General features: G+C 31.7%; 1 protein-coding gene across 3 annotated transcripts in view; it reads right to left on the bottom strand.

Annotated features, from left to right (window-relative positions):
• FBXW7 (F-box and WD repeat domain containing 7) overlaps positions 1-6,000 on the bottom strand; it is a 177,784-nt gene that overhangs the window by 134,315 nt on the left and 37,469 nt on the right. For 2 of the 3 annotated variants that reach the window (XM_025042752.1, XM_025042757.1), the window contains exon 2: positions 261-308. The exons of the other annotated variant lie outside the window; for it this stretch is intronic. The gene's annotated coding sequence lies outside the window, so the exon portion shown is untranslated. The remainder of the gene's footprint in view (positions 1-260; positions 309-6,000) is intronic. 3 annotated transcript variants of the gene reach the window in all.

Raw genomic sequence — 6,000 nt, 5'->3', positions numbered from 1 at the left:
TGCTAATAAGACTATTTATTTCTCTGAACTCTTATAATACTTAGGCTGCACACTGAAAGAATTTTCTGGACACGATATGTAGAAAGAATCAGAAGAAGATCAGAATAAGTATAAAGAGAAGAAATTCCAGTGCCAGGTAAAAATTAAAAGAAATATAAATTATAATTGTAATTTGCAGAGTACTGCAAATGGCGTTAATGTAACATACACGTAAACTTAAGTAACAAGCAAAGTATTTAACATGAAGAGTATGTACTTACCAAATATTTAGATAGCCTTTTAAAAATTCTGCTGATGGTTGAGACTCCCTAAATAAAAAATAAAAAAAATAAGAAGAAAAATTTTCAACTTCAGAAGTTAACTCTACTCTGTAAAATCTACCCAAGAACCTCATTTACATGAGAGCAATTTGTTTTTTCTTTATTAACACTTTAAAACCCAAATCACATGCTGAAACTCTGGCATGATAAATATAAAACAATTTTTTTCCTAATCTTATAAATAATTGAAATTTTATAAGTAATACATGGAAAGCTAATGAATTATTAGGATATTGGCAACATTTACTAGACTACAAAAAGAGTTAGCTCTATATTAAATCAGATTTTTAAAATTGCAGACCAACACGACAGCATACTAACAATGTCTTAGAGAAGCATTCATATGTTAAATTCTTGGCCACCAACATACAAAGTCAGACTCTGCATTCTGGTATCTAGTTATCATCGCTGAAGTGGCACCTAACTATAGTGTCTACAAAGTTAAAGTAGAGCCAATGAAGTAGAAAGATATTTTACAAAGTATTTATTCTATTTTTATTTGAAAATTAACATAAAGAAGCATTTTAAAATCCACTCTGTGTACTAAAAAATTAAAAATATTTTAACCACAATAAAAAGTGTATAAAGTAAAATTAATTTTACTTTTCACTTAGTTATAAATATTATAATAAACATAGTATATATCCTTTCAGTCAAGTCTCATCAAAATAACCTTCAAAATAAAGTTCAAAAATTCTAGAATAAAGCACTAAATATTATAGAGCTCTTACTGTTTGTCAGGCACACTGCTCAGGACTTGAAAAAAGTTATACACACTTTTTCTTAATCACCTCATTTACCCCCCTACTTTATAGATAAAACAGACAAGGCTTATAGAGATCAAGTCACATACTTAATATAGTAGCTGCCTTTCACTGCACAATCCGATGCTTTATGTCACCATAATCTGACTCCTCAAAAACAAAATAAGACAGAACGTGACATAACATAAAAAGTAAAATTGATTGCCTCTTTTAAAGTCAGAAAAAAAGATATTCTTAAATTATCCTTTTAAGGAATCATGAAAATAAAAAATCATCTATCTTAACTAGCAGAAAATGTTGCCATACTCACAATTACAATACTGTATATTAAAATAAAATTAAAATGTTTTCTTATGAAAAGCCATACTAATAGATTTTCTATTGCTACTACTGTTAAAACAAAATCAATCAAATGAATTACATTCATCTGAAAGCCATGGAAAAAAGAGGAAGAAAAAAGTATATTAGAGACTTAAACAACAGTTTAAAACTATAAAGCTTCTACAAGATGACAGGAAAATATCATCATGACTTTGAGGTAAGCAAAGACTTTTTAAGACACAAAAATCAACGCAACAAATTGGACTTCATCAGCATTAAACAGTTGTGTTCTTTAAAAAGTGAAAATGAAAGCTACAGAATAGGAGAAAATATTTTCGATGCCCATATCCAACAAAGAAATCATACATAAAATATTTTTTAAAAAAACAACCTGAAATTACCAAGAAAAAGCAAACCCAATTTTAAAGATAAGCCAAACAAAACCTCACAAAAGATAATTTCAAAAGCAATAAGCATTGAAAAGTTACTCAGTAGTCATAAGGAAAACACAGATAGCACAATTAGATACTATTACCTACCAAACTGCCTAGTTTTTACCTAAAAACCAGACAGTACCAACCATACGCAAGAAGATGCAACAACTGGCCTTCTCATACACTGCAGGTCAACATGTAAACTGGTATAACCAGTATGGAAAACTACTTCTAAGTATCTACTCAAGGTGAGAATACACAAAACCAATGACTAAGTAATATCACTCCTGGGTACAATCAATAGAAATGTGTACATATGTGCACAAAAAGCTATGTATAAGATTTATCATAACAGCATTATTTAAAGAGCCCCAAACTGTACATGACCCAAATGTCTGTCTGCAGCAGAAGAGAGAAATAGGCTAGTATATTCCTACAATGAGATCCTAAAGCACAGTGAAAAAGAGTAAACTAATGCCACACACAAATTAGGATACATCCCACAACCACAGTGCTGTGTGAATAAAGCCAGGAGTCGGGGGAAGGAATATATATATACACACATGCATACATATATATACACATACACATATATACATATGTGTATGTATATGTATTTTTAATGGGTTCTGCAAACTTTAATGAGCTTTGCAAGCAATACTAGGCTCTGCAAATCCCAAGAAACTTTACAAGTAGAAGCAAGCTTTGAGGTTAGTGATGAGTTCTGCATTCATGCCAGGTTCTATTTTTATTAAATACGAAAACAAGCCACACTACTTTCTGATCACAAAGTCAGAACAGTAGTTACCTTTGGAATAAAGGGGTTATTTGACTGGGACAAGACATAGAGAGGAACTGACATCTTGATCTAGAACTAGGTTATAGCTACAAAAGTGTGTTCACTTTTTAAAAGTTCATTAACATAGAAAAGTTCATCAATACTTTCTGTACATAAATTATACTGCAATTATTTTTTTTTTAAAGATGAAAAATTGTGTTATGTGCTCTGGCTCGTGGCAATGAATGAGTGATGTCCAATGTCCTGTCCTCAACAGCCCTGCTCAGCTCCTACAGACTCATGCCTATGACTTCTTTCACGGAGTCAGTTCGGATGAAAAATTAGTTTTCAGTAAAATAACATCAGGTCATCATACTAATGATACACATAACTCACTAATTTGAAAATCTGAATTTCTTAGCCATGTATTTCAATTTATTTCTATTGAGGCAATAAAGGTAAATTATATATGTCTGGTCATTTGTATTAATAAATTTTAAGAATAGTTTCAATGTAAATATAAATTTTTCTAGAAAGAGATTCCTTACAATTTTCTATTAATAGCAGAGAAAGTTTTAAATAAAATCTTGCTAATGCCTGTTCTACACAGTTTCAAGTCAGGTTTACAAATGTGTAATTTTACACACATGTTAAAATTATTAATAGCTAACTCAGAAACTGATTTCAAAACTAATCAGATGGCCAATCCAGGCATTCATAAAAACTTTAGGGCAAATTATTTGGCCCTCTTACTTAGAAAAATCTTAGGACTTTTTAAAACCAATATCCTCCTTTTGAAGAAACACCTTACAAATAAATACTCTTACATATCTAAAAAATTAGGTCAATATTTACAATGGCACCTTCTTTATTCAAAATATAAAGTTCTATCTGTATTTCCTGTTATTCATTTTTCCATTATATTTAGCTAATAACTATGTTTTTCTAAATCTAACCAACTTCTTTTGCTCTCTCTAAATTAAATAACATCATTATTTAATCAGATTTGAAAACTTTTATCCCAATGGAAACCTGCATTGTTACTCACAACAACCTATTATCTAGAGCTGCGGGACTTTTTTATGTTGTATAAGTCTCTAAGGCAACGGTCAGAGGCACAGGATGGCACAGGCCCCAATAGGTCAGTTCCCTGAACAATTCCCAGAAGTCAAGCATCCTTTGAACCAAATTGACTTTAGACAACTCATCAAAATCTTACAATAACTTTCCTCAGTCTTGTATTGTTTTGTACTTAAGAGTCTGGCCTGGTAGAGATCTCTCCAAACCTCCGAGCAGCCAGGAACTATCATCAGGGTTCTACTTGAAGGTAGCCAACCATTTGGTTGTGGTTCTGAGATAAGACAGACAAGCAACAATTTCACAAAACCAATTTTTAAATCAGTCTAACCACCCCAACTCCACACCCGGTCCCCAAGCCAGACAGGCTACTAACTTCTTCTAATTCAGGTATCTGTCTTTCTAAATGGCATATTTTCATCAAGAATAACTTAAAATTTACAGTTCCTACTTTGGACAACTTTTATATGAACAAAATTTTCAATTTGACAGGCACCTTTTAACAAAAAGGGAAAAAAATCCTCCCTCATGAGACGTTTGTCTTATCTTCCTAAAAGAGAAAGAGCAACTTCCTGAATTTAAGGGAGACCTCTCAAGAGGTCGCATATCTCAGCAAAATAAGACAAATACTAGGAGAAGGACTAGGATCATAGTTTAGGGTCCACTATGAAGCTGAGAGCTCACAGACCCCATCTCAAATCTAAAGAGCCTACAAAACTAGACGTGGACTTATTAGAAAAATTACCTAACTTTATGATTTCTAGTAATACGAAAGATCCCAGAGAGAACGATAAGGATGAACAGTCTTCCCCCAAAACAAAAGATATACAATGAATTCAGTGACTGCACACTGTTCATTCAGCAATAAGTGTAATAAAGATTGCTCATGAATTATAACCATGAAAATATTGATATTTGAAAATCTATCATCTTTAAATAGTGTTAATGACATGTTTTCCTAGGATACTCTTATTTTGTTGTTTTCTAATTTTGGAGATGGAAAAGTTAAATCTAGACTGGTGAAGAATATAAAAAATGCCAGGTCTCAGCTAGCTAGTCAAGAGTTCTAAGCAGTTACACAGATAATCAGATCTTGAATTATCTGGAACAAAGCATTACAGATCATTTCTCAGATTACGCATCACTCATTCAATTTGGCCTAATTACAATATTTCACACATTAATCCAGTGCAAAGCAACAGATTATCCCCACCTTATACAGAATTAAATTCTATTATTTTATCTTTCAAATGTCTTCAAATACCTTTACATCATCATAATTTTTTAAAAGATGAAAATTGTTTACTTTAAAAATCTCATGCTGCATTTCTCTTTCCTTAACAAAGAAGGTACAGCATTCAGTATTCATCCTCTCAGGCATCTTACCTGATTGCTATACAACTGCAAAGGAATGCTTACACAATGCCTCAAATGGTTTGAAAGGAATCCCTCAAAGTTCCCGATGACATTCTCAGACACCACCACCAAGTTTGAAAAGCGAATTCACGGTACTTTTAAAATATCTGATTGTCCCAGGTGTTAAAACACAGCAAAATGTAAATTTCAATACAACTAACTGCATTTTTATAATCCTTTTCACTACACAATTATACCTTTCTAAAGTTATGCCCTCACCTTTTTCTTCAACATTTCCACAATCCTTAAAAATATTTCTAAATTCCTCACAGTTCTTGTCAATTGCCAATTTTACAACATACTTATTATGATGCCTGGGCCTTATATTATCTTCGCTACCATCTTTATACTCCTGAAATCAACACAAGCCCCAATTAATTATTTTACCGCAGAGACATACTACCACTGTGAGAATTATAATCTCCTTCCATAAAAATAAACTTTATCTAGAAACATAAACTGCTACCCAGCTTGGTATCTGCAACTGGCAGATTCTGAAATAAATTGAAACTTTATATAGAGTCCTAACATTTCACATAATCCCTAAGACTGCACTATTCAAACTGAATTTTTTTTAAAAAAAAAAAAAAAGGAAAATAATGTTATAATAATTAAGAAAAGAGTAAACATACTTATTCTTAAAGAAAAGAAAGGTTCTACAAAATCAAATCCATCAATACTATTTAACGAATGGGAAAAAACAAAGCCCAAAAGGATTTATTTGAAATAATATAGTTCCTAAAAGGCAGGACCGACCTATCTAGAACCGAGTATTCAGAATCACAACATCCTTTCCTATTATCCCACTGGCTACAAAGTAATTAGGATTTAAAGTCTAATAAAAAGGTTAAAATATTTTCCCTTTTCACTCAAAAACAAATTATTCCAAC

This window comes from Pteropus alecto, unplaced genomic scaffold (genome assembly GCF_000325575.1).
Source record: "Pteropus alecto unplaced genomic scaffold, ASM32557v1 scaffold50, whole genome shotgun sequence".
In the NCBI taxonomy this organism is placed as follows: Eukaryota; Metazoa; Chordata; class Mammalia; order Chiroptera; family Pteropodidae; genus Pteropus; species Pteropus alecto.
Note: the sequence above shows the minus strand (reverse complement) of the source record. Positions and strands in the feature narration are given on the sequence as shown.